Source organism: Ursus maritimus, unplaced genomic scaffold (assembly GCF_017311325.1).
Source record: "Ursus maritimus isolate PB19 unplaced genomic scaffold, ASM1731132v1 scaffold_33, whole genome shotgun sequence".
Taxonomy (NCBI): Eukaryota; Metazoa; Chordata; class Mammalia; order Carnivora; family Ursidae; genus Ursus; species Ursus maritimus.
Window position 1 is genome coordinate 10,722,744 of NW_024425897.1, and position 25,528 is coordinate 10,748,271.

Genomic DNA, 25,528 nt, shown 5'->3' on the forward strand with positions numbered 1-25,528 from the left:
TTTTAGGGTTTAACCTTCTTTTAAATGTGAGAGGGAAGGTGGTAAGGAAGGAGATGGGGAAAGGAAGGCAAGAATCATTCATCCAGTAAACTTTATCAAGCTTCTGGAATTCCAGGCCCTGAGCTAGGTACTGAAGTCATGGAGGTAAGTACCACAAGGTCCCAACACTAAACAATACTTCTGTATTTGAATGTGATACAACAAACAGGTGTTACTTTTGCAATCAAAAGAATGTTTAGTGAAGATTTTTTCAAGAATGCCTGAGTTAGGGGCGCCTGGGTGTCTCAGTCTGTTGAGCATCCTACTCTTGATTTTGGCTCGGGTCATGATCTCTGGGTCATAGGATCAAGCCCTTCATTGGGAATCCCCACTCAGCAGGGAGTCTGCATGAGATTCTCTCTCCCTCTTCCTCTGCCCCTCCGCTCCCTGCTTACTCTCTCTCTAAAATAAATAAATAAATCTTTTTTAAAAAAGAATGCCCGAGTTTAACATTTATAAATTGTGATTCTTCCATTTGTTTATTATTAAATAACATACCAAAACTTTGTAGTGTAAAATAACAACCATTTCATATACTCAAGATTCTTAAGGGTCAGAATTGGGCAGAACGCAGTATGGATGACTCATTTCTGGGCTTAGATATCCTGGACACCAACTGGAGTGCCTGAGATGGCTACAGATGGCTGGGACAGCTCATCTAGGGCCATATATCTGGGGCCTCAGTTGTTCTCCATGATGTATCTTCTAGGACAGGAACGACCAAGATGCCTCGCTCATGTCTATGCATGATACCTGAGCTGAGAACAGTCGGATAGCTGGAGGAAGTTTGGGCATCTTACTTAATGCTCCCTTTCCACATGCCTAGCTTGTGCTTCCCCTCAGCATGGCAGTCTCAGGATAGTCACCACTTCTACTTGGTAGCTGGCTTCCTCCGGAGCAAGAATTCCAAGAACGAGGAGATCCTCTGAATGGCAGTAAGACAGAAGCCACAATGCCAAAGTCACACATCATTACTTCTATTTGTTTTCTATTCATTAGAGGCAAATCACCAAATCTAGTCCTCACTTAAGGGAAAGGGAACAAAGCTCAATCTCTTGAAGAGAGAAGTATTAAAAAATTTGTGGACATAATTCTCCAAAAGCACCATAACAGCCAGATATTTTACTACATCCTGGGCATTAGACACCCTCTCCAAGCCCCTGCTTTCTTGGAACCAGTTCAAGTCCCCGGCCTTGTCTCCTAATGAGCAGTATAGCTGATTTCCTTTTCCCGCTGGTTTCTCCCAAACATTCCTGCCCTTCTCCTCTACCCACAAGAACTTATCAGTATATATTTTTCCATCCTTTCAACAGTCCCCTCCCTTAAATGAATTCTGATGCCAACTGTTAAAACAACGAAAATTCTGTTACATGAAACTTTGCATAGAGAAAATTAGTTTGAATGAAAAGTCCATGTCCAGTCATACTCTTAAGCAAATATGAGGACAAAAGAAGATATCTGAAGACAGGCTGGGACTCCAAAACTCTCTCTTGTACACCTTCTCTGAAAAAAAACTACTTGAGGATGTACTCCAACAAACTAATAAAGGAGTCCGGGGAAAAGACTAGTGGGAGGGGAAAAAAAGAAATAGCGGAACTAAAGCAGGAAAAAGTTTGAAAAAATTCCAACCTAATAGCTATTCAGCAGACCTACAATACAATCCGTCAAAACAAGAATTGGATATTAGATGTTTCTGGAACAAAAACTCACGGATAAAATAAATGTCATTGTGCAAATTGACTAAGTAAAAATCTGAAAATCATTAAAAGTGAAGTGAAGATAAAAGACTCTCTGACTGGGGCACCTGGGTGGCTCAGTTGGGTGGGCATCTGCCTTCAGCTCAGGTTGTGATCTCAGGGTCCTGGGATCAAGCCCCACATCAGGCTCTCTGCTCAGCAGAGAGTCTGCTTCTCCCTCTGCTCCTCTCCCCACCTGTGCTCTCTCTCACTCTCTCTCAAATAAATAAATAAAATCTTAAAAAGAAAAAAAAAGACTCTCTGACTGCCAGAAAGGGAGAGGGCAGTTAGAAAATCTGGGGGAGATACAAGCTATGTTGGAAAATCATGGTCAAGCTAAAATGCACGAGATTTTGGACAACTGATTGCTATTTAACAGTAAGAAACTAAAATCACCAAATCATCTAAAACAAAGCTGACTTCATTGCCTTCCTGGCAAAGGAGAGTCATGTCACTCAAATGCAAGTTCCATAGGTCTCTCTGAGCAAATATCAACATAAATAAAGAGCGGGGGGAAGAGTGTCTCAAATAAGGCAAGATTCTGATTTATGGTCTCTAGGTGGCTCAAAAAGCAGATTGTCAAACCGTGTTTGCAAGTGGTCACTATTAAGTTCTATGACCCTGACAGAAGGAACCTGCTTTCAAGCAAGTCCAAGATATCAAAACAAGATTCCCCTGGGCCTCAGGTCATTGAGTAGAGGTGCTTGAATGTACGTGTTCAAGGCTTAGCAAGGTGTTGTGTATTTTTTAAACAAGTATGAAACTGCCCACCTCTTATAGGACAAAAAAAAAAATGAGAGAGGAGTGAGATTAATATTCTGAATCTACAACTAACTTTGTTGGTTTAAAAATAGATAGCAGGAGGGGCGCCTGGGTGGCACAGCAGTTAAGCGTCTGCCTTCAGCTCAGGGCGTGATCCCAGCGTTCAGGGATCGAGTCCCACATCGGGCTCCTCCGCTATGAGCCTGCTTCTTCCTCTCCCACTCCCCCTGCTTGTGTTCCCTCTCTCGCTGGCTGTCTCTATCTCTGTCAAATAAATAAATAAAATCTTTAAAAATAATAATAATAAAAATAAAAATAAAAAAAAATAAAAATAGATAGCAGGAACAAGTGTTTTCACAGTATGTCTATTGTTTTTTCCCCTACAAGAAATCTGTCACTTTTACTGGATCTTTTCTTGGATCAGCCTTTCTCAATTACTTTCTTCTAGTGGGTTCAGGTTTTAATCTTTGTCCCGTTCAATAAATTTTTTAAAGCGTGTATTTGTGTGTTTATTGTCTACTGAACAATGACAGTTGTCTTCTGATTTTCATTTGGCAGGTGACAAAGTTTTACTACATGGAAATTTAAAGTTATTCCTATTAAGAAAAACAAAATTTAATCAAAAACACAAGGTTCCCACTCTTACTATTTCACAACTCTTTTTAAATATAGAAGGATTTTGGAGGGTGAGGGAGACTGGTTTCACGTCAGTTCTTTTTCTTCTATTAAATTTTGGTAAGATCAATTAAATATTTTATTTTGAAAACTGAGACTCAAAATACCATGGTGTTGGAATTAAGGATGATTTTTATTTTCATCCTTATGTGTTATATTTTCTGTAATTTTCTTTAAAAGTTTAACTACAGGGTTGCCTAGCTGGATCAGTAGGTGGGGCATGCAACGCTTGATCTCGGGGTTGTGAGTTCGAGCCCCATGTTGGGCATAGAGCCTACTTTACAAAAAAAAAAAAAAAAACAAAACCCATTCATTCCACCCTAAAAATAAACCGTTTTAAAAAGAATATAGTAAAATAAAAATAAATAAAAATGTAACCACAAATATGTATTATTTTTAAACCATAAGATGTGCTTTTATAAAAGAAAGCCAAATATATATGTTAATGAATGTTCATAACAACTTCAACCCCTTAAAAAGAAAACCATTTATTTTACCAGCAAAAATTGGTTTATTCAGGGAAGACAGAGAACTGCAGCTGGGACATGCGAGCTTAGGCAAAACCATACAAACAAGTCCACAGAACAAAGGAGAGGAATACTGTGTTATTGAGGAAAGGGGGAGATGGGAGGGGCTGTTAAAAACAAAAATCCATTGGAGTAAACTGGGAGCTCCAAGTATAGTGGCTTTTCATTGGCTGAGTTGTGACAGCCTCTCATTGGCTAAGCTGTTGCCAGGGGAGAAGGAAAGCCTTTCTTCCTCCTGCTGGGATTGTAAGGAAATATCCACATGCAAGGTGTGTCTCTTTTCCTGTAGGGTCCGCAATTGAGGAATGCTAGGACTTGAGAGCGCCACCTGCCAGCCTCCTAACTTCATTCTAAATGTGGTTTCCCTTTATTAATTTTCACACAACATCGTTCATAATAACAAAAAACGGCAAATCGTGGAAAGGTCCATCAACGAGGGAAGAGAGTGGTTAAATTATAGTGCCCGCATAAGTGATGATAGAGCTACTGAAAATGCTAAGGTAGTTTTACGTGAAGGGACTTGGGAAAATACTAAGGAAAGCAACTTGCACAAAAATACATTCTCATTTTTGTGGGGTGTAGAGAGCAAGATGGAGCCGCTTGTGTCAAGTAGTGACTCATGTTAAGCAGGACGAGCCGCCAAGGGCGTTGCAGGTAGGACCAGACATCACTGAAACCAGCAGCATTCAGAACTGGTAACCAGCAAAGCCGACGGGGGCCTAGAAGAACCAAGAGCTGATAATCAGTAGAATCAAAAGTGGCCTGCAAAGACCCGGGACTGATTAAACTCCCTTAAGAAGGGGGGACTTTTGCAGCAAACCGTCAGACACTCCAGATGCTGACCCTTCCATGTCTGACTGCATTTGAAAGGTAACTTCCTTCAAAGCTTAGGCTCGATTGATCTCTGAACATAACAGAGATCCTCCACTGTTTGAACATAATAAATAAGCAGTAAGCCCGGAGAATGGACCCGGACAAGACCAAGTCCTCATTTCAACTGCATGCTCATGGACTGACTTTGCGCTTGGTTCGTTAACTTCTTACCCCTTATTGTATCTTGTTTGTTGTGTTACTTTGTACTGTGCTTTGCTTTGTGTGATGTGTATGAAGCCACATGCCTAGTGAAATGTCACTGAGTTTGGAATGCTGGTTAACAATGATGTTAACCTTGCTTTATGATGGAATAAGGCTGACATTGTAGAAAGACACAATTCATGTAGGCAGCATTGTAGTGTGCTCGAGACATGGGGTAAAAAGAGTTCAATTTAAATTACCCAAATATAACTCAAAGGGCTTGGAGATTTAAAAGAGAGACATAGAGAGAGAGATACATGTGTACGTGTGCGTATTTATGTGTATGTATATTTCAACTGGACCCCTAAATGCAAACTGATACTCAAGTGAAAAAAAAGTGATCTATTTCCTGACTTAGGAAAACTCAGTGGACTTACTGAAGGAGATATAGTATATTATTAAGACCATGTATATTGAACTGTATGAAATGTGAAATATTTTAAGGGTAATTTTGACAATAATAAAATTTTGCATTATAAGCTGACTTTAGAAGCCAGCACTTCACACCACATAGGACATTACTTCACTCTTTATGTGCGGACCAGAAATGAACATCTGATAACTGATGTAAACCTTTTGTTAGCAGGCGCTAGGGGACAGACTCACTTTTCATATTTACCACATAGAGTTCTATATAGTTAGGAGTTGTTAAATTTAGTCATAATTTATCATTTTCAAAAATTATATTTATGTCTTTATATAATGTGTATTATCTTTCTGTATTAATATATTTTCATATAACACTATTTTTAAAGTTTTTATTGGAAATAATCACTGCACCCAGTGTGGGGCTCAAACTCATGACCCCAAGATCGACAGTCTCATGCTGTACTGACTGAGCCAGCCAGGCGCCCCATATAACACTATTTTTAATGTTTACATTTAGTCGGACATTTAAGCCTTCTAATTTTTTATAATTATAAACATTCTCATACATAAACTCTTGTTCATTTTTCCATTGATTCTTTTATGAATTCATCCTAAGAGGGAAATAAGGGGCATATGCATTGTTTAACACCATCTTTGTGAGGATAAAGTAAAATAAATGCTTGAGAAAAACCTCACTTCTATAATTTTTCCCCTTGCCACTGGGCTTGTACCCAGATTTGAAAATCCCTGAAGGTTAAACAAATACCTGGGCCCCATTTCAGTTGCCACAGCCTGGCCTGGCCGCTGAATAGTACATGGACCCCGACCCTGACCTCAGGGAGCTCACAGTCTTGAGGGGAGAGCTGACGGGAATTGTTACAAAACAGTGCAACTCGTGTCAAAAATGAAAATGCAGTATCAGAAGTGGTTTAGAACACTTCTCAAACCTTAACATGCACTCTCATGACCTAGGGATCATTTAAAAGGCAGACCTGGGGGCGCTTGGGTGGCTCAGTTGTTAAGCGTCTGCCTTCAGCTCAGGGCGTGATCCCGGCGTTATAGGATCGAGTCCCACATCAGGCTCCTCCGCTAGGAGCCTGCTTCTTCCTCTCCCACTCCTCCTGCTTGTGTTCCCTCTCTCGCTGGCTGTCTCTGTCAAATAAATAAATAAAATCTTTAAAAAAAAAAAGAAAAAGGCAGGCCTGATTCGGTAGGCCGGGGATAGAGCCTGAGCTTCGGCATTTCTACCGGTTCTCAGATGATGCCAAGAGTGTGGTCATTTGCTACTTTCAGTAGCAAGAGTATAAATAGAAGATAAACAGAGCTTTCCAGATGTCTGAACAGAATTTTGCAAGATGAAAATGAATTTCACAGCCATTTAAGGAGGACAAGGGTATATACCCTGGCAGAGGGAAGGGCTTGTGCAAAGGTACAGAGGCACGAAACGGCTTGGTTTCCTGAAAGTTCAAAACGTGGTGGGGGAGGGGGGATCAGAAAGATGTCCCCTAAGGAGCATTGATGGTGATGAAACAGAGGAGGAAGAGACTTCAGGGTGAATCCTCAGGCTAGATAACTGGATGTGGGGGGAAGCAGAGGAGGGCATGGGGGTGGGGGTGGCGCCCCCAGCAAGTGATTGAATAAAGAACCTAGTGCAGGTTTGAGGGAGAAGTTAATGAGTTCATGTTGAGATTCATGGAGTTGAAGGTGGAGGAGTAGGAAGCAGGGAGACATTAGTGAGCACTCCAGGCAGAGGCTGGAACAGGAACAGGCAAGTTGTCAGTGTGTTGAGTAGTCAAAGCCATGGGCTGAGAGTGGAGAAGGATTCCCTCAGCCAGAGGAATAGGCTCTCTGAGAGCCTCAGACCCACCACCTTAAAGCTGCAAACCTGTGAGTGATGTTTCTCATACTACAGCTAGAACATGGATCATCGGGGGCCAAAGCCAGGTCCCCAAGACCCCCTGAATTATCAACAACATCTCACACAAAGAAACTTCATGGAAATGTTTATAGCAGCTTTGTTCATAATTGTCCCAAACTGGAAGCAACCAAGATGTCGTTCAACAGATGAATGGATAAATAAACGATGGTACATTCATACAGTGAACTATTATTCAGCAATATAAAGAAATGAGCTAATAAGTCATGAAAAGACATGGAAGAACCTTAAATGCATATTGCAAAGTGGAAGAAGCTGGTACGAAAAGGCTGTATCTTGTATGATTCCAATTAGGTGACACAACACTGTAGAGACAGTAAAATAATCAGTGGATGCCAGGTCTGATATTGTGATTTAGAGCAAGAACTAAGTATTTGGTCTTCATCCCTGTTCTGACACAAAACTCCTAAAACCCTTGGAATTTTCTAAGCGCTGGAAGTGATAAAAACGTGTCTTTGTTATGTGAATAAGGTGACTTTCGGAAAACCCCTAGGTAGCCCAAGGGTGGGGGCTGGTTGCCAAGGGATTCAAGGGTTGGAACTTTCAGTCCCACCCCCACCTCCAGGGAGGGGAGAAGGGCTAGAGATGGAGTTCAATCATACCTGCATTACGAAGCCTCCACAAAACCCTAGTAGGACAGGGTTTGGAGAGCTTCCGAGTTGGTGAACACATGGAAATGTGAGGAGAGTGACACACCCAGGAGACATGGAAACTCTGGGCCTCTTCCCACGTACCTTGCCCTACGCATCTCTCCCATCTGGCTGTTCCTGAGTTATATCTTTTTATAATAGACTGGCCATTTGGTAAGTAAAATGTTTCTCTGAGTTCTTTGAGCTACCCTAGCAAATTAATAAAACCCAAGGATGAGTTCATGGGAATCTCCGATCTATAGCCGATTGGCCAGAAGCACAAGTGACAACCTGGACTTGCAAGTAGCTTCTGGAGAGTTCGGTCAGGGAGGTTGTGTCTTGTAGGTCTGAAACCTTAACCTGTGGGATCTTATGCTATCTCCAGGTAGATAGTGTCAGATTTGAGTTAACTGCCTGTGGAGTTGGAAAAAACACACACAACATCAGACCAAACATTCATGGGGAGGGATGAATAATGAAGTGAAGGGGACTTTAAATCAATGAAGTTCTGTGTGATATTGTAATGGTGGATACAGTTCATTATTGCATTTCTCAAAACTCAGAACTGTACCACGCAAAGAGTGAATCTTAATGTCTGCAAATTTTTAAAATATCATTTAGGAAGTTGGGGGAGCCTAGGAAGGAATGCAGCCTGTGGTAAAAGAATTTAACTAGACGGATGTGTGAGTTCATGAAACACCTTCAGAACTGAAGGGGCTGCGGATGCTGATTTAAGCAGATCTTTGGAATAAGTCGGGTCTATAAGACTAAAGGCAAAAGAAACTGCACATAAGCGCTGTACTTTAGTTAATAACATTGTTTCTTATGTGGGCACAGGTTAACAATTCTGATACCTGAATGCTGGAATAGAATAATTAAGTAAATGGGTATTAGATAATGGGAGGTGGGAATTTTCTGTGTTGGAATAGTTACAGATACCCAAGGGTAGAAGACTAGAATGACCCATGTAATATTGGAGCCATCAACGTGAGCTCATGTTCAGCTTTATATAGCTACATGGAGAAAAAGGCATAGATGTGTATGGGCGTGTGTGTGTATAAGTTAGTTAGTTAATTAGTTAAACACAAATATTTTTTGCTCTGTCAGCTGAGAAGCCCTAGAAGAAATGACACTCCAATAGCCAGGAGAGTATTTAATATCCAGATCTTGGTTTCTAATGCCGTTCTCCAATAAAAGGAACCAGATCTCCTCGGAGAAATAGCTGATTCTAGGACCGGTGCAGGAAACATACAAGATGATCCTGGAGCATGTTGTAGTGCCAGAGAGTAAGGAAATACTAAAAAAATAAAAAATTTAAAAATTTAAAAAAAATTTTTAATGAGAATATATCACAGGAACCAACTAAAATAGTTCCTAATAGCCAAAGCTGAAATAATTTGAGCAAGAAAAAAAAAAAGTAGTATTGGATTATGACCCAAAGTAAAAAATAAATATTCATCAGTCCATGGTGATATAAATGATTGAATAAATTAAGAAAGGGGTGAGAGAGGACAAGTCTCCCATGCAGACTGGAAAGGGCTGAATGGTATCCCTCAAAAACTCATGCCCACCTCAGAATGTGACTTTATTTGGAAATAGCATATTTGCAAATGTAATTAGTTAAGGATCTTGTGCTTTCCTATCGGATTTAGAGTGAACCCTACATCCAATGATTGGTGCCCTTAGAAGAGGACACAGAACAGAGATACACAAAGAAAGCCATGTGAAGGTAGAGGCAGAGATTGGAGTTAAGCTGCCACAAGCCAAGTAACGCCTGGGGCCATCAGAAGCTGGAAAGGGAAGGGAAGGATTCTTTCTCAGACCCTTCAGAGGAAACATGGCCCTGCCCACACTCTGACTTCAGACTTCTAGACTCCAGAACGCTGAGAGAATACATTTCTGTTGTAAGCCACCCAGTCGGTGCTAACTTGTTGTGGCAGCTCTTGGAAACTAATACACAAAAGAATTCTAATTAATTTATGTAGATACTCTGCTCTCAAGGAGGGGGAACATAAATCTTCACCCATTGGGCATGGTCTGTGCATAAGGGCTCCCTTCCAAAGTGTACAATATAGAAAGAGGAACAAAGAATAACTTGACAGTGGAGAAACCTGACAAACACTACATCAGCCAGGTGACCGAGGCCAATATCAACAGTCATAAATCATGGCGATAGTATATATGTTTAATATGACGTAATGAAAATGGAGACCTCTGCGGTCTCCCTCCCAATAATCCAAACTTATGAGAAAAACATGAGACAAATCCAACAGTGGAGCAGCCTACAAAATACTTGACCGGTAGTTCTCAAAACTGTCAAGGTCATCAACAACAGGAAATATGAGAAACTGTCAAAGCCGAGAGGAGCCTAAAGAGAGATGACAGCTAAATGTAATGTGGTATCCTGGAGGAATCCTGAAACAGAAAAAGACATTAGGTGAAAACTAAGAAAATCTAAATAAAGTATGGACTTGAGTTCATTATAATGTATCAATATGATTCGCTAATTATAAGCAAATATATGCATACTAATGGAAGATGTTAATAATAGGGAAATTGGATGCAGGTTACTCTCCTATCTTGTCAATTTTTCTATGAATATAAAGGTTCTAAAAAAAAGTGTATTAAAAAGAAAAAAATTTAAACAACACAAAGGTATGGAAAGTGAAGATCTTTTTCTTCTGAAGTCCTAATCCCCAAAAGATGATGTTAATTAATAAGTTAATAAACTTGGTGCATATCCAAAAAAGAAAATTATTAACAACCTCCCCCAGGGATGTGTCCCAGGGGACCGTGGTTGTCATCTCTGACAATCAACCCGCATGTCTCCACAGCTCTTGTCTGACTGCATGAGCCGGAGAACCCATGCCTCTGGTTCTCAGAGAGTCAGTTCTCCAGAGCACCCTACTGAGATGACCCTTTCAGACCACAGCTGATTGGCCCAGGGGTGGACATCAAATTCCAGCTGAGCAAATGAGACTCTGCCCTGGGACTGGCTTATTCCCTCAAAAGTCAGCCCAACGGCACTGAACTGGAAGAAAAACAAAACTTCAGTGGCCATCTGCTGGGCAGACATGGAGCAACAGTCAAGAGACCAGGAATCTCTTGGACAGACAGTTCCCTGCTCACCAGGTGAGGGGGAAGAATCCTGTCTCTGGCGATGGCGCTTCCCCAGCAAGGAGAGCAACACGGCTTTTTAAAGAGAACATATGCTCTTTGTACACACGGCAAACAACGATTATAATCCATTTGCTTTAAGAGAAAACCAAAAGATTTCTTCACTGAGGGATTTTCTAGAAAGTTTGGTGTTAGTCAGATTTTTGTAATCAGGAATTTTGAATGTGCTGGGGGGGGAATTATAGTTAAAGAAACAAATCCTTGCACCTAACAATAATATTTTAGAATAATTATAATGATAGCTTACATGTACTCGTTCCCAGTTGCCTTTATAGGAACCAGACTGGGCATTTAATATACACTTATTTCGTTCTTCAGTAGCCCCATGAAGTAGCACTGATATCATCCCCATTTTACACACGAGGAAACTGAGGCTTGGGATGTTGGTATCTCACCGACAATCATATAGTTTTTAACTTGGGAGCTGAGTCTTGAATCCAGGTCTAGCTGATCCCGGGGTCCATTCTTCTGAGATCAGTTGATCCAGACCTTTCAAAACAATTCGTGGGTATGGCAGAATAGAGAGAGCACAGGCAAAGTCTTTGCCTCTTTACACTCTCACGTAAAAAAATTCCTCATGAGGGGCACCTGGCTGGCTCAGTAGACAGAGCATGTGACTCTTGATTCCAGGGTCATGAGTTCAAGCCCCATATGGGGAGTAGAGCTTACTTAAAAAAAAACAATTCGTCATGAATACTACCTACCTCATGATGATTAAGAGAAATACAGCCTATAAAATGCCTCCATAGTGTTTGGCACATAATAGGCACTTAAGAAACCCGTATTTCCAGTGTTAATTGACTATCAGATCCAACCAGCAGAAATCTAAGTTGGCCCAAACAAGGACTGTGTGTGTGTGTGTGTGTGTGTGTGTGTGCGCGCGTGCAGGGGAGGGTTTCTTTTGTTATCCTACCCTTATTTTTATGAGGTGATTTGAAACACTAAAACACACACACACAGGGTTGCCATGTCCTGCTATGAAAAACCACACACGTTTTTAAGATTTTGAATTAGTTACAAACATTTCAAATTTAGGAGATCACATAGAAAAATATGGATTCCCAGTTTCTTTAGACAGATTGAAAGCCCTGGCATCGCTAGATGCACATTCCAGAACGCCACAATCACGGGAGCGGATGGCTTAAAACAACAGAAATATATACATTTTTTTAAGGTTTGTTTGTTTTCTTGTTCTGTTTTTTGTTTTTTTTAGGAATTTATTTTTTTTACAGTTCTGGAAGCTAGAAGTCCAAAGTCAAGATGTGAGCAGGGCCCTGCTCCCTCTGAAGGCTCTAGGGAAAAAAACTTTCTTTGCTTCTTCCTAGCTCATGATTCCCAGCCATCGCCGGTGTTCCTTGGCTTGTCGGCAACGATCTCTGACTCTGTATTCACAAGTCTTGCTGTCCCTGCGTGTTAATATGTCCCCAAATCTCCCTCTCTTTGTAAGAACATCAGTCATTGGATTGAGGGTCCCCTCTAATCCAGTATGACTGCATTTTAATTTGATAACACCTGAAAAGACCCTATTTCCAATTAAGGTCACAATCACAAGTACAGGAGGTTAGGGCTTTAACATACCTTTTTAGGAGACACAGTTCAACCCACTGCAACTCCCCCTTATCCATCACCCTGCTTCAATAATGATCTATATCTTGCCAAACACTGCTTCATCTCTGCCTCCCACCACCTCCCTTCAGCCAGTTATCGGATTTTTCCCAGCTTTATGGAGGTACTTCCTTATGCAATAAAATTCACCAAAGATAAGCGTACAATTCAATAATTTTTAGTAACTTTATAAGTTACACAACCATCACCACAATTATTTTAGAATATTGGCAGCACCCTGACAAGGTGCCCCAGGAGTGTTTGCACTCATCTCTACTTCCACCCTCAGCCCTGGGCAAACATTGGCCTGCTCTCTGGCTCTGCAAATACGTCTCTTCTGGGCATTTAAGTGGAATCATGTAATGTGTGACCATTTGTGTCTGGCTAATTTCGCTTCGCATAACGTTTTTGAGGCTCATGCATGTTGTAGCTTATATCAGGACTTCATTACTTTTTATTGCTGAATAATATTCTATGCCAAATAATTTTTCATTGTTACCATATTTCCTTTATCCATTCACCAACTGGTGCACATTTGGACTGTTTCCAGTTTGGGGCTATCACATATGATGCTGCTATGAACATTCACGGACAAGTTTTTACGTGGACGTGTTTTCATTTCTCTCGGGTATATACCCAGAAGTAGAATTGCTGAGTCAGGTGGTAATTCTGTTTAGCGGCAACTGTTTTCCAAAGCAGCATATTTTTTAACATTCCCATCACTGGCGTCTGAAGGATCTGATTTCTTCACATCCTCACCATTACTTGGTTTTTTGTTTGTTTTTTTTTTTTTTTTTTTTTTATTTTTTAAAGATTTTATTTATTTATTCGACAGAGATAGAGACAGCCAGCCAGAGAGGGAACACAAGCAGGGGGAGTGGGAGAGGAAGAAGCAGGCTCATAGCAGAGGAGCCCGATGTGGGGCTCGATCCCATAACGCCGGGATCACGCCCTGAGCCGAAGGCAGACGCTTAACCGCTGTGCCACCCAGGCGCCCCTGTTTGTTTGTTTTTAAAGTAGGCTCCATGCCCAACGTGGGGCTTGAACTCATGACCCTGAGATTGAGAGTCGCGTGCTGTACTGACTGAGCCAGCCAGGCGCCCCTCACTGATAGTTGTTATTGACTTTCTGATTATAGCCATTCTAGTGGGTGTGAAGTGCTAGCTCATGGTTTTGATTTGCGTTTATCTGATGGCTGATGAATTTGAGGATCTTTTCACGTGTGTATTGACTATTGGTATCTTTCCTTTGGAGAAAATGCTCATTCAAGTGTTTTGCTCATTTTTAAATTGAGTTCTTGGGCTTTTTATTATTGAGTTATAAAAGTTGTTTATATATTCTAGATACCAGTCCCTTCACAGATATATGATTTGTAAATACTTTCTCCCATTCTTTGAGTTATCATTTCACTTTTTTTTTTAAAGATTTTTTTATTTATTTATTCGACAGAGATAGAGACAGCCAGCGAGAGAGGGAACACAAGCAGGGGGAGTGGGAGAGGAAGAAGCAGGCTCATAGCGGAGGAGCCTGATGTGGGGCTCGATCCCACAACGCCGGGATCACGCTCTGAGCCGAAGGCAGACGCTTAACCGCTGTGCCACCCAGGCGCCCCATCATTTCACTTTTTTGACAGTGTCAGTCTGTTGCCCAAAACCGACCTCCGTGCTTCAGAGACAAAATATAACGTGAAGACAAAGTTTGGGAGAAAGAGGATCAAAGGCTTTATCGCTTTGCCAGGCAAAGGAGGCTGCAGCGGGATATGGCCTTCAAAGAACTGCAAACCTGCCCAGAAGGAGGGACTGGGGGGGGGGGGTTATAGGGCAAAACAGGATCTAGCTGGTTTTGACAGAATTGTGTACTTGCTGCCAGACTTGTTTGTCCTGTCTTAGGGTGGTACCGGGTTCCTGAAACAAAAGGCGAAGAAGGGAGGAGGGGAGGTTTGTGGAAGAGAGGAAAAAGCTTACTTTAAAATCAAGGTTTGGGGCACCTGGGTGGTTCAGTCGGTTAAGTGCCTGCCTTTGGCTCAGGTCATGATCTCAGGGTCCTGGGATCGAGCCCCACACCAGGCTCCCTGCTCAGTGTGGAGTCTGCTTCTCCTGCCCCACCCCCTCAAGCTGGAGTGCTCTCAAAAAAATCAATCAATCAATCAATCTTAAAAAACAAACAACCGAGCTTCACCGAAGCAATAGTGCAGCCAGTTTGATTTTTGTTCAACCTGATGCTTTTAAGCGGTTTCACTTTGAAGCATAAAATGTTTTAATTTTGGTGAAGTCCAATTTCTCTATCTCTTTTTCTTTTGGCGTCATATCTAGGAATCCATCGCCAAATCTGAGGTCATGAGCTACAGAACTACATTTTCTTCTAAGAGTTTTATACTTTTAGCTCTTACATTTAGGTCTTTGATCTATTTTTCACTGATTTTTATATATGATGTGAGGTAAGAATCAAACTTCATTCTTTTGCATCTGGCTCTCCAGTTGTCCCAGCACTATTTATTGAAGACTATTATTTTCCCATTAAATGACTTTGGCACCCTTGTCAAAAATCAGTAGACCACAGACACCTGGGCTTACTTCTGGACTCCCAATTCCATTTTATTCATCCACACATTCTCCCTTAAGCTGGTAACACACTGTCTTGTTTATTGTCCCTTTGTAGTAAGTTTTGAACTTAGGAAGTGTGAGTCCTCTAACTTCGTTCTTTTTCAAATTTATTTTGGTATTCTGGGTCCTTTGCAATTCCGTGTGAAATCTAGAATCCCCCAATCAATTTCTACAAAGAAGCCATCTGGGATTCTGATAGAGATTGTGTTGAATCTGTGGATCAGTTTGAAGAGTATTACCATTTAACAATGCAGACATTGCAAGTCCAGAACATGACATCTTTTCCCACATATTTAGATTCTCTTCCATTTCTTTCAACTATGTTTTGTTTTCAGAGTATGTTTTACACATCTTTTGTTAAATGGTTCCTACGTATTTTATTCTCTTTTAAGCTATTGTAAATAGAATTGTTCTCTTAATTTCATTTTAAGATAGTTCATCGCAAATTTATAGAAATACAGTTGATAATTTTGCGTTTTGATCTTGTATCCTGCAACTTTGCTAAACTCACTACTACTATTAGCTTTTTTAATGTATTCCTTTGGATTTTCTTTTTTGTTTTTTTAAAGATTTTATTTATTTATTCGACTGAGATAGAGACAGCCAGCGAGAGAGGGAACACAAGCAGGGGGAGTGGGAGAGGAAGAAGCAGGCTCCCAGCGGAGGAGCCTGATGTGGGGCTCGATCCCAGAACGCCGGGATCACGCCCTGAGCCGAAGGCAGACGCTTAACCCCTATGCCACCCAGGCGCCCCTATAGCTGTAGTTCTTAAATTTACATCTGTGACCCATTTTCACTTCATTTTTCTGTATGGTGTGAGGAAAGGGTGTAAATTCATCATTTTATATTGATATCCAGTTGTACCAAAACTATTTGCTGAAAAAACGACCTTTTCCTTATCAAATGGCCTTGACGGTTTGTGGCAAATCAATTGACCATAAACATAAGCGTTTATTTCTGGGCTCTTCATTCTGTTCTGTTGATATATATCTAGCCATTCGCCAGCTGGGTTTGTACTTGGGTAGTGTAAGTCCTCCCACTGTTCTTTATTTTCCAAATTCCTTTGTCTATTTTAGAACCTTGCATTTCCATATGAATTTTAGGATAAGTTTGACAATTTCTACAAAAATCCTGCTAGGATTTTTATCAGGATTGTATCGAAAGTGTGGATGATTTGGGGAAAACTGCCATCTTAACAATAATGAGTCATGAACATGAATATCTCTCTGTATATTTAGATATTCTTAAATTTCTCTCGGCAATGTTTTGTGATTTTTGGTGTATAAGTCTTGCACTCCTTTTACTAAATTTATTCCTAAGTATTTTATTCATTTTGATGCTACTGTGAATGGAATGATTTTTCTAATTCCATTTTTTAAATTCCATTTTTAAACTTTATATCCTGTGACTTTACTGAACTCATTCATTAGTTCTCGCAGCATGTGTGTGTAATGGGAAAGAGATTCCTTAGGATTTTCTATTTTTTAAAATTTTTATTTGTTTATTTTATATAATCTCTACACCCAACATGGAGCTCAAACTCATGACCCTGAGATCAAGAACTACATCCTCCACCGACCGACTGAGCCAGCCAGGTGCCCCCCCCTTGGGATTTTCTATATGCGTGACCATGTTATATTTGAATAAAGACAGTTTTACTTCTTTACTCCCAAGTAGGTGCCTTTAATTTCTTTCTTTCTTTTCTTTTTTTTTTTTTTTTTTTTTTTTTTTTTTTTTGCCTTGTTACATATCTAGAGCCTCCAGTACAATGTTGAATACAGTTGGCAAATGTGGACACCCTTGCCTTGCTCTGATCTTAGCAGAAAGGCATTGCAGTCTTTCTCTCAATGATGGTAGCCGTAGGCTTTTCATCAAATTAAGGAAATAACCTTCTATTCTAAGTGTATTGAGAATTTTTATCATTACTAGGTAGTGGATTTTGTGGGAAGATTTTTCTGTACCTATTAAGATGGTCATGTGGGTTTTGTCCTTTTATTGGCTTTTATTTTACTTTTTTTTTATGGCCAATGGGCTTCTTTCATTGATGTTGGGCTTCATTCACTGATGCACCTGTAGGTATTTGCATCACCCATGTCACCGTCAAGAGTCAGCCTTGTGTCCAGTTGAGAAAGGAAGGTGACCATTCTTCTCTAGCCTGAGAATGTCAATGTCACTTCGCAGTGTTATGTCTCAGGTCCTCCTGATGGATCCATTGCAGAAGCAGAAGGCTGCTGCTTTTGCTGGTACAGTTTTCCTCCGGGGCCTGCAGCCTGTTCCTCAGTGTTGAGCAGGTTCTGGATCAAGCACTCTTGTCCTGCCTGTGTGGCGGGAGGTCTGCAACCTTCTTGGATTTCAGAGCCATTCTCCACTGAGCAGGAAGAGTCTGCTGGCCGGGCCACCACCCCTGCTGCCCTTTCCTCCCTTCTGGGGCTTGTTGGAGATATGAGGGCAGAAGGCAAGACCAGCCTGTGGACTCACCAGTTTCCTAAACTTTAGCAAAGGGTCACTGGTTATTAGCTGGGTTGGGGGAGCTTATCCCTTCCCTTCATCTGCCCCGGGCCTACTCAGACAAACTCATTCTCATTTACCTCACCATGGCCTGAGGGGGTGCTGGACCCAGGAGCAGGACAGTCATGCTGCCCCTTCTCTCTCAGGCTGCCCCATGCTTAGCCCCAGCCTCTGGGAATACCTGCCATCTACCTCAGATCCATCACTCAGAGCCAGCTCCCTCACTGAGTCAAACAAATCTGGGGGCTTATCCTGCATATGCGGGAGGCAGAGAATTCCACCCAAGAAGGATGGTTCCTGCTCCTTCACCCTGTAAACCTACATTAGAAACCACCTGCCCTTCCAGGGCACCCGCTCGCCTCTGAGCCTCATCCAATCCCCTCAAGTGGGCCTGATTCTCCCCACTTCACAGATAAGAAAACTGAAGCAAAGACTAATTCCGAAGTCACACAGCTTGTAAGTGACAAATATTTGAACCCAGGATCTCCAAACCCTACGCCCCTTCCATCAGCACAATGTCCAGATGACATTTGCATTATCACCTTCGTGATTTTTGCCATATCTGTGATCCTTATTGTTTACTTAAAATTTTTCTTTAAATCAACTCACTTTAAGATGTTTAATTTTGAAATAATTATAGATTCACTGGAGGGAACAAGAAATGTACAGGGAGGTCCCATGCGCTCTTCACCCAGGCACCCCCAGTGGCAACACCTTGTATAACTTAATGTATGGACCATGCTTTTGACATCAAAGCCAGGAAACTGGGGCGCCTGGGTGGCTCAGTCGGTTAAGCCTCCAACTCTTGACTTCAGCTCAGGTCATTATCTCAGGGTCATGAGGTCAAACCCGCGTGGGGTTCTGCACCCAGTGGGGAGTCTGCTTGAGACTGGCTTCCTTCTTTCCCTGCCCCTTCTCCCCTGCCTCCAAGTGTGCACACGCATGCGCTCCCTCATTCTCGCTCTCTCAAATAAATGAATCTTAAAAACAACAACAACAACAGGAAACTGTGGAACAATCGATGGAACACATTCAGATATGCACTCGTGTCTGTGTTTCTGTGAATGTGTGTGTATGTAGCTCTATGTAATTTTATTGCAGGTGTAGCTGAACCATCATAAGACTCCCTCCTGCGGTCCTTTGTGGCCACACCCGCTCCACTCCCCATCCATTCTTAACCCCTGGCAACTGCTAATCTAGGCTCCATCTCTATAGTTATTTAATGAATGTCACGTAAATAGAATTGTGCAGTATACTTCCTTTTGAGGCTGGCTGTTTTCATTCAGCATACTTTCACCCAAATGATTTCCTGTATCGGTAGTTTTTGTTTCTGTTTTTGCTGAGTAGTATTCCGTGGTATGGATGTAGCACACTTTCTTTTTTTCTTTTCTTTCTCTTTTTTTTTTTTTTTTGAGAAAGAGAGCAGCATGCAAGTGGGGAGGGGCAGAGCGAAAGAGAGAACCTTAAGTAGGCTCCACACCCAGTGCGGAACCTGACGTGGGGCTGATCCCATGACCCTGAGGTGGTGACCTCAGCCAAAATCAAGAGTCAGAGGCTTAATCAACTGAGCCACCCAGGCGCCCCTGGACGTAGCATAGTTTTTTTAGCCATTCACCCACTGAAGGACACTGCGGTAGTTTCTGGTTGGGGGATATTATGAACAAAGCTATTATGAATATTTGTGTATGTGTTTATGTAAGAAAAGAAGTTTTCATTGTTGGGTCATATGCTAAGACCATTTTTAGTTTTAAAAGAAATGGTTTTCCAGAGACACTGTACCATTTTATATTCCCACCAGCAATATGAGTGATCTAGTTTCTCCACATCCTCGCCAGCATTTAGTGTTATAACTATTTACTATTTTATTCATATAAGTGTGTGGTGATTTTACTTGCATTTCTCTAATGGCTAATGATGTTGAACATCTTTTCATATGCTTTTTCTTTTTGCCATCTGTGTATATTCTCTTCAGTGAAATGTCTGTACATCTCCTCTCCCCATTTTCTAATCGGAATGTTTGGTTTTCTTAATATTCAGTTTCGAGAGTTCTTTATATATTCAAGATACTCTTCTTTTGTCTGATATGTGGTTTGTAAACATTTTTGCCCAATCTGTCATTTGTCTTTTCATCCCAACTTACTGCTTTTCTGTAGAGCAAAAGTTTTTAATGTTGACAAGCTCCAATTTATCAATTTTCCTTTATGGACCATGCTCTTTAAAGATAAAAATTATAGCAGTGGCTGGGTGGCTCAGTTGGTTAAGCGTCTGCCTTTGGCTCAGGTCATGATCCTGGGGTCCTAGGATCGAGCCCTGCATCGAGCTCCCTGCTCAGCAGAGAGCCTGCTTCTCCCTCCCCCTCTGCTGTTCCCCCTGCTTGTGCTCTCTCTCTCTCTGTCAAATAAATAAATAAAATATTTTTTAAAAATAAAAATAAGACAAAAATTAAAATTGCATATATTTAAGGTATACAACAGGATGCTTTGGTGTACATATATAGTGAAACAATTATTATAGCAAAGCTAATTAACATCACCTCCTCATATAGTTACTACCTTTTTGGTGATGGAAGCACATAAAATCTACTCTCTTAGCAAATTTGCAGTATTTGATACGGTATTATTAATAATAGACATCATGCTGTACATTAAATCTCTAGACGTATTCATTCTACATAACAGCGACTTTGCACCCTTTGACCAATATCTCCCCATCCCCCTACTCACCCTGCCACCCCAACCCCTAATAACCGTTGTTCTACTCTCTGCTTCTATGAGTTTGACTTTTTTAGATTCCACATGTAAGTGTGATCATGCAGGTTTTTTTTTTTCTTTCTGTGAATGGTGTATTTCACTTAACATACTATATGGACCATGCTTTTAGTAGCAAATCTTTTTTTTAAGCTTTTATTTATTTATTTATTTATTTATTTATTTATTTGAGAGAGCACAAGCAGAGGGGAGGAGCAAAGGGGGAGGGGTAAGGGAGAGGGAGAGAATCTCAAGCAGACTCCGTGTTAAGTGTGGAACCCCACACTGGGATCAGTCTCACAACCCTGAGATCATGACCCGAGCTGAAATCAAGAGTCAGATGCTTAACCGACTGAGCCACCCAGTGCCCCTTGGTATCAAATCTAAAAAACTTTTTGCCTAGTCCTGGGTTCCAAAGATTTCCTCCTATATTTTATTTTTCCTAGATGTTTTATAGCTTTATAAAGTTTTACACTTTAGTCTGTAATTTATTTAGAGTTAAGTTTTATAAGGTGTGAGGTTTTCTTCTTTTTTTTTCTTTTTTTAATTTTGCCATTTAGGCACCATTTATTGAAAAGGCTGTCCTTCCTCCACTGGATTGCTTTTGCTCTTTGTCAAAAATTAATTGGGAATATTTTTGGGAATCTTTTTCTGGATTCTCTATCTTGTTCCATTGATCCATGTGTCTGTCCCTCCATCAGGTCCTGTAGCTATATGGTATGCCTTAACATTGGGAAAAGTGATTCCTCCCACTTAATTCTTTTTAAAAATTGTTTTTGTTATCCTAGAGCCCTTTCCTTTCCATAGAAATTGCAGAATAATTTTGTCTCTGTCTAAAAAAAAAAAAAAAACTTGCTGAGATTTTGATAGAAATTTTGTTAAATCCATAGATGAATGTAGGCAGAATTGACATCTTTATTATAATGAGTCTTCTCATTCATGAACATGGTATGTTTATCCAGGTATTTAGGGCTTCTGTGATTTCTTTCTTCAGAATTTTATAATTTTCATCAGACAGATTCTATTCATATTTTGTTAGACTTATGCTTCAGTATATAATTTTTAAATGTAATAATGGATTACATTCATTGATTTTTAAATAATGAACCAGATTTGCATACCTTGAATAAATTCCACCTGGTTGTAGTATATTATTCTTTTTATACATTGTTGGATTTGATTTGCTAAAATTTTTTTGAGACTTTTTGTGTCTAAATTTATGAGAGATACTGATCTGTAGGGTTTTTTTCCTTTTTGAGCTGGCTTTGTGTTTGTTACAGGGATAGTACTAGCCTCAGAAAATGAGTTAGGAAGTGAACCTTCCTCTTTTATATTCTGGAAGAGAGCATGTAAAATTGGCATTAATTCTTTGACTATTAGGTAACAGTCTCCAGTAAACCATTAGGGCCTCAGAGTTGTGGGTTTTTTTTTCCTTTTGAGAACATTTAAATTAAAATTTCAATTTCTTGGGGTGCCTGGGTGGCGCAGTCATTAAGCGTCTGCCTTCGGCTCAGGGCGTGATCCCGGCGTTATGGGATCGAGCCCCACATCAGGCTCCTCCGCTATGAGCCTGCTTCTTCCTCTCCCACTCCCCCTGCTTGTGTTCCCTCTCTCGCTGGCTGTCTCTATCTCTGCCAAATGAATAAATAAAATCAAAAAAATAAAATAAAATATAATAAAATAAAATTTCTTTAGTAATTATAGATTACTAAAGTCATCTATTTCACTTTGAGCTTTGTTAATTTATGGTTTTCAAAGAATTGTTTCATCTCTTTCAAGTCCAATGGTGTGAAGCTGTTTGTAATATTCTTTTATTATCCTTTTAATAGCTGTACAATTTGTCATGATATCTCCCATTTCATATGGATATTGATTTCTCTTTTTTGTCAGTCTTGCTAGAGGCTTGTCAATTTATTAATTTTTTTTCCCAAAGAAATAGCTTTTTGTTTTATTAATTTTCTCCATTGTTTTTCTGTTTTCAATTTCATGTCCCTCTGGGTTTATTTTCTCTTCTTTTTCTAGTTTCTTGTGGTGGGAACTTAGATTATTAATTTAATATCTTTACTATTTTCTAATGTAAAGATTTCAGTGCTATCAATTTCCCTCTCAGCACTGCATTAGCTGCATCCCACAAATGTTGTATTTTCATTTTCATTCAGTTCTATATTTTTTAAAGATTTTATTTATTTATTTATTTATTTATTTATTTATTTATTTATTTGAGAGAGCAAGCATGAATGGGGGATGAAGGGGAGCAGAGGGAGAGGAAGGAGCAGACTCTCCACTGAGCGGGGAGCCTAACTCAGGACTCGATCCCAGCACCCTGAGATCACAACCTGAGCCGAAGGTAGATGTTTAATCAACAGAGCCATCTGGGCACCCCAGTTGTATATTTTTTAAGAATTTCCTTTGATAGTTCTTCTTTAACCTATGAATTATATTAAAGTGTGTCATTTAATTTCCAAGAGTTTGGTGATTTTCCTGTTGTCTTTCTATTATTGTTTTCTAGCTTGATTCCATTATAGTCAGAGCACATACAGAAATCACTGTATGATTTCAATTTTTAAAAATTTGTTTAAGTTTGTTTTATGACCCAGGATATAGTTCACCTTGGTGAATGTTCCCTGGTCACTTGAAAGGTATATATATTTTGTCTTTGTTATGTGGAGAGCTCTATATATGTCCATTAGACCCTTTTGGTTGATTGTGTTGTTCAATTCTTCTATATCTCTTCTAATTTTTTGTCTAGTAGTTATCATAGTAGTATAATTGCTGAAAATTATAGTAGCATAATTGCTGAGAATTATAAGTTAAAATTCCCAACTATAATTGTGGATTTATCTATTTCTTCCTGATTATATCACTTTTGCTTCTGTATTTTGAAGCTCTGATGTTTGGTGCATATACATTTAGGATTGCTCTATCTTCTTGGCTGATTGATCATTTTATCATTATGTACTGTCCTTCTTTGTTTCTAGTGATTTTCCTTTTCTGAATTTTAATTTTTTGACTATTAATATAGTCATTTCTTCTTTTTAAAATTAACGTTTGAATGATATAAATTTTTACCATCATTTTACTTCCAATCTACCTATATCATTATGTTTGAAATGAATTGCTTATAGACAGTATATAGTTGGATCATAATTTTTATCTATTTTGCCAATCTGTCTTATAATTGGTATCTTTACAGCATTTACATTTGAAGTAACTATTGATGTGTTATGGCTTAAGTCTGCCATTTTATTATGTGTTTTCTGTTTTTTTTCCCTGTTTTTCATCCTGTTGCTTTTTACTACCTTCCCATAGGTTAAACACTTAGGTGACATTTTTAGAGTTCCAGTTTAATTTATTTATGATGTTTTAGAGTATATTGCTCTGGGGGCGCCTGGGTGGCTCAGTTGTTAAGCGTCTGCCTTCGGCTCAGGGCGTGATCCCGGCGTTCTGGGATCGAGCCCCACATCAGGCTCCTCCGCTGGGAGCCTGCTTCTTCCTCTCCCACTCCCACTGCCTGTGTTCCCTCTCTCGCTGGCTGTCTCTCTCTCTCTCTCTCAAATGAATAAATAAAATCTTTTAAAAAATAGAGCATATTGCTTTGAATATATACAGAATATACATGCAAATTGTACAATTTATTGTAGAGAATGTATCATATACAAATATATATTTGTAGTTTTTCTAGTAACTGTTCTAGGTATTACCATATAACTATGTAATTAATCACAGCCCACTGGTGTTGATATTTACCACATTGAATAAAGTGTAGAAACTATATTTTCCATTCAGATCCTTTTATTTTTCCACTTTTTCAATATAATTGTCTTAAGTATTTCCTCTACATACATTGTGTACCACAATGGATGGTATGATAAATTTTGCTTCAACTGTAAAATATAATTAAAAATCACGAGGTGAAGGCCTAGTGAGTGAAAGGAGAACAGGTGTTGTTAGGTGAGGAGACAAAAAACAGCGTTATTGCCAGATGTCATCAGTCTTCATGTATCAGTGATTTTGACGCGTTTGTGACTGAGTATTGGCCTGGAAATGCTGTTGAAAAGCAAGACTGAAGATCTTCTCATTGAACAACTCTGGAATGAGTGAAATCTGTGAGAATGAGTGTCTTCCAGTTGAGATGGCTACATGGGAAATGGTATCTTCAGGAAAAGTTTCTGTTAATCAGGAATAAAATGGGAAGATATTGAAGGACCTCAATGGATTGGATGATGCCTGCTCACACCCCATGTGCTTTACTTACTCAATTCAAATGGTAATATCTTCCAGAAACACTGTCACAGACATACCTAGAAATAATGTTTTACCAACTATCTGGACATCCCTGTGGCCCAGTCAAGTTGGCACAGAAGTAACCATCACAAGGTTGTCTGGGTCAGCCTGATTCAGTCAATTGAAAGGTCTTAAAAGCAGAACTGAGGCTGATCCAATCAGGGGAAAGGTTTAAAAGCACAACTGAGGCTTCCCTGAAGAAGAAATTCCACCTGGCAACAACTTCTGCCCATGCCTGAGAGTTTCCAGCCTGTCCTTCCTGACGGCCTGCCCTCTGGATTTCAGAGTCACCTAGCCAGCCGCCACAATCAGACATTTACCTCTAGGTCCGCAGGCAGAATGGTTCGGGTTTAGAAATAGAGCTGAGTCCAGTGTGAGGTCTCAGTTTCTGGTGACCCGGATGGGACCTGCTGGGACGCTCTACTTGCTCTGGAGCCTGCAGACGGATCCTGGGAAAACTGGCAGAATCCTGTAAAGGGAGGATTTTAAAATTCCATTTTTGGGGGAAGCGGCAGCCACCTGCACGGGGGAGCGGGCGGACACACAGAGGGCACCCGCGAGAGAGCGGACTGAGACCGGTGAGCCGTGAATGCGCGCCACCAGGCATCTCCCGGAACACCGGAATCCCGGTGTGCTCAGGGGATCCAGACTGAGACCGGGAGCTCCCGGAGCGCGCGCGGGGCGGCTGACGGCTGGCGGGCCACCTGCACGGGGGAGCGGGCGGACTCGCGGTCGGCACCCGCGAAACAGCAGACTGAGACCCTGAACCGGGTGCGCGCGCCACCAGGCTTCTCACGAAACTCCGGAATCGAGGTGTGCTCACCGGGCATAGACTGAGACCGGGAGACCCGGGAGCG